This window comes from Dipteris shenzhenensis, unplaced genomic scaffold (genome assembly GCF_047967505.1).
Source record: "Dipteris shenzhenensis isolate YYH24624 ecotype China unplaced genomic scaffold, Dip_SZ_1.0 scaf0175, whole genome shotgun sequence".
Lineage (NCBI taxonomy): Eukaryota > Viridiplantae > Streptophyta > Polypodiopsida > Gleicheniales > Dipteridaceae > Dipteris > Dipteris shenzhenensis.
Window position 1 is genome coordinate 21,569 of NW_028239481.1, and position 12,438 is coordinate 34,006.

The 12,438-nt window shown below is 45.2% G+C and overlaps 2 non-coding genes across 2 annotated transcripts; both read left to right on the forward strand.

The window, feature by feature from the left end:
* Positions 1-9,488: 9,488 nt before the first annotated feature.
* Positions 9,489-9,562, forward strand: TRNAP-UGG (transfer RNA proline (anticodon UGG)). Its single transcript has one exon. It is a non-coding gene; the product is annotated as a tRNA-Pro (tRNA).
* Positions 9,563-9,794: 232 nt separating this feature from the next.
* On the forward strand, positions 9,795-9,868 carry TRNAW-CCA (transfer RNA tryptophan (anticodon CCA)). The gene has a single exon. It is a non-coding gene; the product is annotated as a tRNA-Trp (tRNA).
* The last annotated feature ends 2,570 nt before the right edge of the window (positions 9,869-12,438 follow it).

Consider the following 12,438-nt stretch of genomic DNA (forward strand, 5'->3'; position numbering starts at 1 on the left):
CTATTTCTCTTGGTGAGAAAGACTAGTGGCAAGGAAAAAATAACCCCTCATCTTGTAGATTGGGGTCCTCCCGCGGATAGATCAATCAATACCACCCATCCGCTGGATTATAGATTTTCATTACAAGGGACCCGAAATGCCTTGTTTACGGATCATCGGGAAGTGCATTAGCATAGAAACAGCTGTGAGAGGCGGTGAGACGAAAGTGTGTGAACTATAGAAACGAGTCAATGTAGATTGACCTACACTAACACTTCCTCGTAGTAGCTCCACCAACGGAGATCCTATTAGAGGAATGGCTTCCGGTACGCCGGTTACAATCTTAACTGCCCAGTAACCGATTTGGTCCCGAGGCAAGGAATATCCGGTTACACCAGAAGATACAGTTGGTACGGCTAGAATTACACCAGTAACCCAAGTTAATTCACGAGGTTTTTTGAACCCTCCTGTGAGATAGACACGAAATACGTGTGGAATCATCATTGAAACCGTCGTACTTGCTGACCATCAATGAACAGATCGAATTAGCCATCCAGAATTCACTTCGGTCATTATATATTGAACTGAGGAAAAAGCTTCTGTAACGGTCGGACGATAGTGAGAAGTCGTGGCGGAACCAGTAGCTACCTGAACCAAAAAACGAGTCGATGTGATTCCCCCCAAGCGATGAAAAATGTTCACATGAGGAGGAACATATTTACTGGTAATGTCATCAGCAATCGCCTAAATCTCAAGACACTCTTCGAACCAATCGTATACTTTATCAAGATAGGCGGGCTTCTACGACCCCCCCCCATACAAACTGTACGTGAGTATTCAACCTCATACGGCTTAAACGAAAACGTCTGAGTAACCCTCCGTTCTACTACTAATCACTTCGTGTGGCGAAATATATTGATCGGACACATTCCGATCCGTGGGAAGGAGAAGGTGAGTTGACTAGTGAAAGATTCCGTCGGAATTTTGCTTTAATCTCGTGTCGGCTTTTGGCCATGGGAGGAAATAAGGACTCCAGCGTCTCGAGGAATCTCTTCGTCTTATCGTTAGGTTTATCCGGGGGAATAACCGAGATAAATAAATGGATAGAGTTTCTATCGTTTCAATGTCAATATCTGGATATCTGTGAACCTTAGATCCCCACTACACTCCGACGAATCCCCTCATTACTAGGTACGAAGATTGAATGGGTGGCAATTCTTCCTCGTTAACATCTTGTGGAACGAAGCGGTTAGTGTTTCGAAGCAGAGACGCAATCAAGTATGAGTAGTTATTCTCAATTCTCAAATACGGAAGTGTTATATCAAACATATGATTAATAGCTACCTCGGTTTATAAATAAGAGGTTGGATCTTCTATTCGACGTTGGGTGACAATCCTGTGGCGAAGTCTGAGTGGTAGATTCATACGAATTAATCATAGTTCAGACATTATTGATTAATATATTAACCCTTGCGCTTTGGATGCTAATCACCCGACCGCTATCCAGCAAGATAATAATACCTCCCCTATAGGAAATAGATCGTCTATCTATTGAACCAGATTGACTGTAACGAGTCACACACCCGTATTATCAAGATCCTTGGAAGTTTGAGTTACGCGGTTCAACTACCCCTCCGCGGGAGGGATTTCCTACCGCTCCCCAGCTATGATGGCTGGGGGAGCTCGGAATAACAATCCGGTCTTTTTTTACCAACTTATCGGGATACCATCCAGTAAGACGGAGGAGTTATATATTTCCGGGATGGTGACTGGGAATACTGCAAATAGAGCCATGAAGAATCCCATCGGGAGAGTAGTCCCCCAACCAGGAGCAACTTTACCATATTCCGAATTGAGTGGTTTTAAAGAGATTCCCAAACCACTAATCTTAGGTTTGCCTTTTGGGGTGTCATCGATAATCTTCGTAGCCGTATAACTTATTCGATTGATTGAGAGTTGATAACTTTATATGCTATTATACTGAAAACGAACCATCACTGTTTTGGATTACCTAGCAACGGAAACTGCAACTCTGGTCGCTATCTCTATATCTCGCCCACCCGTCAGTTTTACCGGCTATGCTTTGTATACCGCTTCTGGTCAACCCTCCGCGGAGCTTAGAGATCCCTTCGAAGAACATGAGGACTGATTAGACTGGGGGACCTTCCTATAGTAACGAAGGAAGGTCTCTTATTCTCCCCCCCTCCCTGTGCTTTTGGTGCTTCTGGCGCTTCCGCTCGTGGAAGAGGGATACTCGCGCGGGAGAGATAGCTGTTTCTCCAGGAAGTTAAGTATCATTTCTTCCCCTTACTAAGGATCCTGGGTGGCTCTCGGAAGAATATGGCAAAAAATATTATACCTAGAGTGGCTACCGGTAGAAATGTATAAACCAATGCTTCCGTGGATTCGGTCGTGGAATGGGATTTCGGGGATGACTTTCGCACTAATTTGTAAATTCCTTAGTATTTTCTTCGTGTTTCTCCAACGGCACCCACTAACTTCCTTCCCCCCAGGCCCGAACCACTCAACCGGACCAAGTGGTTAAATTACCTGGGTGTATCTGCGATAGGGAGTGGTTGCTACAAATAATTTCATTGATTAAATACCCGAATCTGGGAATTGGGATGGACAAAGAGAAGATCTCTCAAACGATTCGTCTCTTGGTACTTGGATCCCCCAACTTCTGGAATGCTCCAAATTCGACTTGAGAATCTAAGTCGGGATCGATACCGGCGAACACGTCTCTGAACAAGGTTCTAGCACCGTGCCAGATGTGTCCGAGGAAGAGAATAAGAGCAGGCGTGGCATGACCAAAAGTAAACCGACCTCGAGGACTACTACGAAAGACACCGTCCGATTTCAAAGTGGCACGATCAAATTCAGAGATCTCGCCTGATTAGGCACGTCTAGCATATTTCTTCACCGTAGCGGGGTCGCTGAAACTAGTTCCATCTAGTTCACCACCATGAGATTCGACAGTTACACCTACTTGTTCAACACTGTATTTTGATTCCGCCCGTCTGAATGGAACATCCGCCCTTACGATGCCTTCCCCGTCGACCAGGACCACCGGGAATGTCTCGAAGAAGGTGGGCATACGGCGCACAAGTAACTCATGACCTTCCTTATCCTTGAAGACGGCGTGCCCTAACCAACCGACAGCTATTCCGTCACCGTTGTCCATAGCACCTGCTCTGAACAATCCACCCTTGGCTGGGTTATTACCAATATAATCATGAAAAGCTGATTTCTCGGGAATTTTGGACCACGCTTCCGATAAACCAGAATTTTCAGCTTTGCTAGCACGGATCCGCCGATCTATCTCTTGCTGAAAATATCCCTGATCCCATTGGTAACGGGTGGGACCAAATAACTCGATTGGAGTGGCGGCGGAGCCGTACCACATAGTCCCAGAAACTACGAAGGCGGCGAAGGAAACGGCAGCGATACTGCTGGACGAAACGGTTTCAACATTCCCCATGCGTAGGGCCTTGTATAACCGTTGGGGGGGACGAACACTAGGATGAAATGGACCGGCTAGTATACCTAAAATACCTGCTGCGATATGGTGAGAAGCTATTCCTCCCGGAGTGAAGGGATCGAAACCCTCAGCTCCCCGAGCCGGATCCACAGGTTGTACTTTACCGGTTAATCCATAGGGGTCCGATACCCAGATACCGGGCCCAAATAAACCAGTTACGTGAAATGCTCCAAAAGCAAAGCGAAGTACTCCTGATAAGAATGAATGAATTCCAAAAATTTTGGGTAGATCGAGGGATGGTTTTCCCGTGCGTTCGTCGCGAAACAAATCCAGGTCCCAATGGACCCGATGCCGGATAGCAGCTAGAAATAATAAACCGGATGGGATAATATGAGCTGCAGCTACACCTTCATAACTCCAGATACCTGCGTCAGTTACGGTATCTCCGGTAATGCTCCAACCCCCCCATGACTTCGTTATTCCGATACGGGTCATGAATGGGATGACGAACATACCCTGTCTCCGCATCGGATCAAGAACAGGATCAGATGGGTCGAAAACCGCTAATTCATACAGAGCCATTGAACCAGCCCAACCAGAGACCGGAGCCGTATGCATTAGATGTACAGAAATTAAGCGACCGGGATCATTTAGTACAACAGTATGAACGCGATACCGAGGCAAACCCGTTGGAAACCCCTTTGTTGAAAATGAATGGACACTACGTGACTTTCTCGCGTCGGAAGCCTGCGCTATAAAGAAGTGGAAGAGACTCTCTTCAATCCTGAATGGAGATCCCACTTGGAATGATACGTGTAAATACATTGGTGTATAGGCGGACGTATCGGTGTGGGGAGCCGAGAATCCCCCCCTCCTAGCGGAGGGAAAGACATAGATATTTTAGCATTTACATCTTTTACGCAACAACGTAGAGATTGGTCCCATCTATCTCGCGGGAAATATTCCACCACCAATCAGATCTCGGATCCCTCGGCTATGTACCACGGATTCCACGAGTAGACGCCTCAAGAGATGCAAATTCATTCCGACTAGACATGTTATAATACAACACAAGCCTCCACTTCCATCGGGTGTTACGCTTTCGTTTAAGAGACAACTACAACTTACTACCGGTTTCCGTATGCCAATTGGTGTTCCGAAGGTGCCCTTTCGTCTACCTGGGGAAGAGGATGCGGTTCGGATTGACGTATAGTGCGACTCGTTAGACATATCGAGTTGTATGGAGCTACTCCCCATCATTTCTCATCCGAGCGATGTGTCTCTATCTCACTCAGACTGATTCTTTGGTAGTCGAACGCGTGAGACTGGAACGAAAGATTCGATAAAAGATCCATCAATCGTCGGAATCCATGGCTAGTTGGAACTAACAGATTCGCCAGGCTTCGGTCGCTAAATCCCGCGAGTCGATGATGACAAGGATAACCACAAGATTGAATGGGACTTGAATTAGTCAGTGAGTCGGGGTGGGGTGCGGGATCTGAAAGATGGAGTGGGGAAAGAGGAAATGAAACTATTTGTTCTACATGTACAAATAATGATCGGATTTATATCTCCCCGAAGTAGAAAATGAGCCTAAAGATTCTTTTGAGAGGGACTCAATTATGAACAAGAAAACATTGGTGGGAGGGGGGGGTGTACCCCCCCCCCCCACCAATTGAGATATGGTTCAAGATGTTTGGGAGACCGAAGAGACGAACCTGAACCATAAATGGAATACTGGAAAATGGATTAGATTGGGAGGGTGAAAGAGGTTTTCATTAACGGTGATACATGAAGTATCTCTTCCTAAGGGATGTAGAACCTGTTTTGCTCCTTCTCGTACCGGACCCATGCTGGTATACCGGAACCACTGGAGCCGTATGCTTCTAACGATGCTCGTACGGTTCCGGAGGAGGGGGGCCGGAGACCTATCCTGATCAACCGTCTCTATCGAGAGAGGCTTCTTTTTTTGGGTCAGCAAGTGGATGACGAGATTGCAAATCAACCGATTGGTATCATGATGTACTTGAATGGGGAGGACGAAACCAAGGATACGTATTTGTATACAAACTTTCCCGGTGGGGCAGTATTATCAGGAATATCTGTTTATGATGCTACGCAATTTGTTGTACCGGATGCACATACCATTTGCATGGGATTAGCCGCTTCAATGGGATCTTCCATTTCAACCGGAGGAGAGATAACCAAACGTATAGCACTGCCTCACGCTTGGCGCCAATGATTTGTATGGGTCGAAACTATGCCTCCGCCCGATTGCGGTAATAATAGCATGGCACTTAAAACTTGGTGGAATTCTAGGTATGTGTGCAAGGACCGAAGTAGTGAAGCACCGAGATAGTGAAGTGAGTCAGGAAATTCTTCGGTAGGGATTCACCACCAGTAAGTGCATCTACTCTAGCGTCGCAGAAATCCTGGGGTGAGGGATGAATCCCTACAATTTATCCCGAATCGAAGGATCTTGATTCTATCTCCCGTAGAGAATATCCATATAAAACCTTGGGATTGCTGGAAGGGATGAAGCAACGGAACCACCATAGTACTTCTGGTAAGAAAGGGTGGTATATGTAATTTCTAAGAAGCTGGCTCTGGATAAGAGATAAGAACCCCACCCGATTTCTGGAATTGGGATTCTTCCACTTGCAAAATATTTGGTAGTCAGACACGGAGCCGTATGCAGAAGGAGCTGCCCGTACGGTTGTCTTCGGATTGAATTGCAACGATACTGAATCAGGGTTATGATTCATCAACCTGCGAGTTCCCATTATGATGGACAGGCGGGTGAATGTATTATGGAAGCAGAAGAAGTATCGAAACCTTGTGATTGTATTACTAGGGTTCATGTATAAAGAACCGGCAAACCTTTATGGATGATCTCCGAAGACATGGAAAGAGACGTTTTTACGTCAGCGAAAGAAGCCGAAAATCATGGTATTGTAGATCCCGTAGCATCAGAAAACTCTCCAGATTCAAGATTAATTTAGTAACTTCTACTGCTTGGTGGGGAATGTCCGGGACTCACGAGGAGTCTCCCGATATGAACAGGGGAGATCCCTACATTCCGGTACTTTAGGAATCGATACTATTTGGGTGTGGGTATTTACCAAATGTCATTCACGAATATTGATTTGCGGGGGGGGGGGGGGAGGAGCAACACCCAATTCCTCCCTCTCCCAGGTTTATGACTTGTGTGAATCACCGCTATCTCCACCACTTATTCCATCTCCCATATTTTCTATATGAGGTTGCCCGGGAGATAAGGATTCTACCAACTCAATGATTGAGGTGTCCTCCATGGTTAGGAATAGTCCGAACCCCAAAACCCTGCATCTTTTGGATATGCCAACCAATCAACAACTTATTAGGAACGCAAGACAACCAATGGAGATTGGAACAAAATCCCCTGCCCTTCGGGGGTGCCCCCAACGCAGAGGGGTATGTACCAGGGTGTATGTGCGACACGTTTGAATCGTAAACCAAATGATATTGGGGGGTCGGTGTCGCAGCAAGATCCCTTCACTGTAATTAGGCAAAGATCCGTCATCTATATCCTTTACTGAGAGACGAAAATTCATAGTTCTGATTGGTGCAAATCCAATCATCTTAGTGTGAGATGAGAAGCAACTTATCAGTGATACTAAAAAAATCACTAAGCGACGTGGGGATGAGGATATCGATTCCCATATCTCTGCTGGAATCCCTGCAATGGCGGTAGCTTTGCTTTGGGTCAACCATCCAGCCAACTACCGAAGTGAAATACCGTTACTATACAAATAAGTCTTTCTAGGATGAAACTCTTTACCTGATCTCTCAAGTCTTGAGTGGAGCCGGGGATTGGAAACTATACGACTTACCAACAGTAATTCCATTTCCCCCGTCATCGGGAAATCATAGGCTCCGGTGTATAGGAAGGACCCAACTGTCGAGGAAGATACTACGGAAACTTTGGAATCCATAACTCCCTCTGGTGCAACTTCTTTATCAAGAGGCATCTGATCTCGGGGATTTGTGGACGGGAAGGTTAAGGTAGCAAAAGCCATTGGAATCATTATTTTCTACGTCAGATAGGAAAGTCTCTTGCGGGAATTGTTCTTTCAAAAGAATTAAGTGACCAGATTCAGATTCTATTTCAACTATTTCTGATCCTACTAATCCGAATAATTCGGATATCAGGAGTGCGGGAATTGAGAGTTTTGGTGTGCCACCGCGACCGTGCATGCCACCAGATCTACACTTAGCAATTCCGTCTTCTTGCTAGAAGGATGCATCCAGACGGTTCCGATGATATGAGAGAGGTGGGATTCATTCGGGACTGAAGGGGGGGGGGGGGGGTTGTATCACCAGTGTGACAGACAGAGTCCCCAAAGAATAATTTTGATATTTTGTGAGGGTAAACACTCAACGACTAGGGTAAAACGCGGATCTGTGGCTCGGAAACGTCGCAAAAGTATTCCTGAAATTACATCTGGATTTAGGGGAGCTCATTCAAAGCTATTTAGAACGGCGAATCAACAGGAAATGAAAGCATTGGCTTCTGCTTATCGAGATAGGAGTAATCGAAAGAGAGAAATTTGTCGCTTACGGATTGCCCGGATCAATGCAGCAGCACGAGGGAATGGAATTTCTCATAATAGGATGATTCACAATTTATATGAAAATCGAGTTTATCTGAATCGCAAAATACCTGCATAGATAGCTATCCTAGATACTCACTGTTTTTCCGAGATTGCACAACTACCAGTATACGAATCTACTGGTTGAAAATAAGAAACCTCTCCGGATATTGTCTCCCGGAGAGGCGGAACGGACGGTAGTAAACTACAAATATTCCACCCGGAGTATTGGTTCCGACTCCTATTCATTTCTCCATTTAGGGTTAATAGGATCGAGTAGTCGGTTGAATGCCAAATCTTTCAAACTAGAACTTAATTGTCTAGTCGCTAGCAATGCAAGGTCTAATTCTCGTTATTCGAGAACGGTGGCAAAGCTAAAATACGAGCTCTTTTGATTGCGACAGCTATTGAGTGCTGTTGTTTCGGGGTCAACCTACTCATTCATCTGGGTGAAATCCTTCCCTGTTCACTTACAAATCGACGGAGTAAACTTATATTTCTGTAGTCAATAATCTCGTCGGATCGGATGGATGGAGAACGTCTACGCGAAGACTGCTTAGATTTATTCGTGATACCTTTCATGACATTTCCGAAAACTATTGATTATTTTCCAGTTGATTAGAAACAGATCACTTATTTCTTCGACTCTTTGTGAATGGTATGTTTGTAGCAGCAGGGACAGTATCTCCTCGATTCCAATCAAGTAGGTGTATTGCGACGATTCTTACGCGTAGTATATCGAAAAATACCTAGAGATTTGTCGTCAGTCCCTTTTCGGGTGCAACTTGTGCATTCCAAAGCAATAGTTACTCTCGCATCTCTACTTTTAGCCATAGGATTCATTGAAATAAGTGAAGGAAATGGGGGAGGAGTGGATGGGAAGATACCGTCTCAGTAATAAATCATTAATAGAATTCCCGATTTATCGATTTCCAGTAATGAATGGATCGCTCACTGCTCCCCTCACGGAAATCGATCTATTTCTCCCACCTTACTTTTGTTTTGCTCAACCCCCGCCTCCCCCCGACTAGAGAAATGGAAATATCAAGGCATCTGGAAAGAATCGATTTATTTCTATTAGTAAACCGGCTAGCAGCCCAAACCATATCGTAGCCAACACGGGGGCCGTGGAAAGATAAATTTTTACATCTTGCATTGTGAATTCTCCTTCGTTTTTTCAATCGACTAGGAAGATGATGTGTCTCTTCCAGTATTTTTACCACGACCAACCCCAGTAAGGGAATCGGATTCTTCCGGTCTGGGAATGATTCGGAGGCGACATCCTCTCGGGACATGGTTACTTCTTAAGTGGGTAGTCAAGTTCTGTGGCTATCAGTTATAATTACTTGGATCACGCGTCTCAATACCGAGAATGCCAGTCGGAGATCGAGACCAATAGGGATGTAGCGCAGTTTGGTAGCGCATTTGTTTTGGGTACAAAATGTCGCAGGTTCAAATCCTGTCATCCCTATTGTTCCCCGTACATCCCAAAATGATATTGGTGAGAAATTGGTGACAAGAGAAATCCATCTGGGTAGATTGTTTGTGTTATTCAACTGATTCCCCCACAAGAGACATTCCATTTATCTTCCTCTCTCCTGGTCGGTGAAAGAACCACTCCGATTAAGAGTCTGATTCTATTCCCGTGTCCGGATGTCCGCAGATTCTGATTAGAATGGAAACTGGCTTACGTGGGGAATGGAGCGCCCTTAGTTCAGTTCGGTAGAACGCAGGTCTCCAAAACCTGATGTCGTAGGTTCAAATCCTACAGGGCGTGTTTCTTCCGACTCAAGTCGGTATCAGCTGGTTCGACCAATACCCACACATACTAAGAATTTGCATTTCCCGATCCCTCTGGATTACCAGAGAGATCTTAGGAATGGGAGAAGGATAGGCAAATGAGTCTCCGTCTTCTACCGAATATCTAGTTGGTCGCCACGTCGATATTGCAAATATGCAGTTACAAATAATCCAGCTAGAGTTATTGGGATCAAACCCAACACAATTCCGGATAGCAGTGCTTCAACCATTTGGGTTCACATACATTTATGTACAAATACTTACCGAAAAAGATTCAGGTATTAATTGGTAATAGATGATTGGTAAGTGCGGCGGATCAGTAAGTGCTAATGGGCACTCCTCGTTCCTTCTAAGCTGATACTCTTGTATCATATAAGCCGGATCTTATTCAATCCAACAAATAATACTGAAGTTGAGATTGGTGCGGACGATAGAAAAGCGAAGTGACTCGGTGGAGTAAGCATAGATTTAAGTACCAAATTGATTTAGCAGATAGGTTAGTAGAAAAATAATTGGTTACTCGGAACTATCGAAAGGGGATTCGAAGCTTGGTAGACATATGAGAGCAGTTTATCCGACGAGAAGATCGCGTTTCAGAAGCTGGGAATGGGATCGACAGTTCATCGAAATATCTCCAACCTCTGAATGAGTGGGAGGAATCGAATCTTCCCAGAAAGAGGAACAAGACAAGATTGGATATTAATATCTCAATTATATGTATCAGATACCCCTACATGACCAGGTTCCCCCGAGTTCTCGATGGAGAATCCTATAGTTCTAATGGCAGGATTTGATACGGAAGTCATTCGAAAGAAACTTAGACGTGGTGGGTTAACCACGCGCGTTGAGACTCACCGGAAGCATCGGAACCTCCAATTGAACAATCGGGGAAAAAAAAAGAATCATATTCTTTCCATAGGTTCTCCTAAAACGCGGAGAAAATACTGATAGATTTGTATACTCGGGGGGGAGGGGGGGAATTACGGTTTCTCCGCTCGGTTTATTTACAACTCGTTTATTTATCCGGCGAAATAAGAGGAATATTGCTGCTTCGAGGGGGGGCTAGCTATACTAATCCAGTATGTTTCGGGTATACCCTCGGTATAATAATGACAACTTAACGGGGATCGCTCAGGTATACCGGTAGATTCTCCATCTACTGGTACTCACACCTCTCGGCAAGCAATCCTCCTTAATCCCGCAGGGATATACGGAGCTGAACATGTCTGGGAATACGGGAGAACGTCCTTCTGCTGACATTATTACTAGTATTCGATACTGGGTCATCCATAGCATTACTATACCTTCTCCGTCTATTGCAGGTTGGTTATTCGTCAGTACAGGTTTGGCTTACGACGTTTCTGGAAGTCCCCGCCCAAATGAATATTTTACGGAGAGCCGACAAGAAGTTCCTTTAGTAACTGGCCGCTTCGATTCGCTGGAACAAGCTGATGCATTTACTAGATCTCAGGAGGTACCAACGACTCCAGATAGAACTTATCCGATTTTCACCGTTAGGTGGCTAGCCGTCCACGGACTAGCTGTACCTACAGTTTTTTTTCCAGGCTCTATATCGGCAATGCAATTCATTCAGCGATAATCCCTATATAAGCTATAAATCCACGACGCAACCGAACCCGAATAAACAGAGTGTGGAATTGAATCGTACAAGCCTTTATCGGGGACTCTTATTGATCTTCGTACTTGCCGTCTCATTTTCCAACTACTTCTTCAATTAGAAACTGAAGAGATTTGATAACCCCAATTGGGAAAAACTAAGACCTGATTTATTTGTGACTGTTCGTGTCTCGAGTCGTGACTAAATAATGAAATCAAAAAGGGAGGGGGGTGGGACAAATGGCCAATACCACTGGAAGGATTCCTCTGTGGCTTATAGGTACCGTAGCTGGTATACTCGTGATAGGTCTACTGGGAATATTCTTTCATGGAGCCTATTCGGGATTGGGATCATCCCTCTGAGAATGAATAAGCATTGGGAAATTCTTCCTACTCGCAGGTGAAAAGATGTGCCGGATCCCGGGGGTTCATAGGTCCGGAAACGGGTCAACCCCCTCTTCCGGAGTCTGTTCTACTGCTCCGGGTGCGACAACCCCCCAGCTGTATATGCTACTCCGCCTCAGCAGAGTCAAATTCTGGTACCGTACTCGGGTGAGTAGGTTATTCGATCGATTCTCTCCCGAAGAATCGATCGCAATTGGATGAAGGGGCGGTAATTATTGCAATCATTTGATAAGTATGGGACAGATTCCTACCGGGATTGGGAGGGTGCATATGCTTTTGATAACAAACCAACCCACGAGTCACTCGTCTGATTCTTCGAGAGATCGAGGGATGGGGGGAATCATATCACATTAAATCTCTGGACTCGGGAGGAAGAAGGAAGGACTCGACCTGAGGTTTAAATCCAATTCCAGGTCGATTTCCTCATAGTAAATTGGGGGGAGTACACGGTGGCGGTGGCTCACCCGCCACCACCGATATCGGAATAGAAAAAATAGTTAGCAAAATTGGATATATTTTCTGATA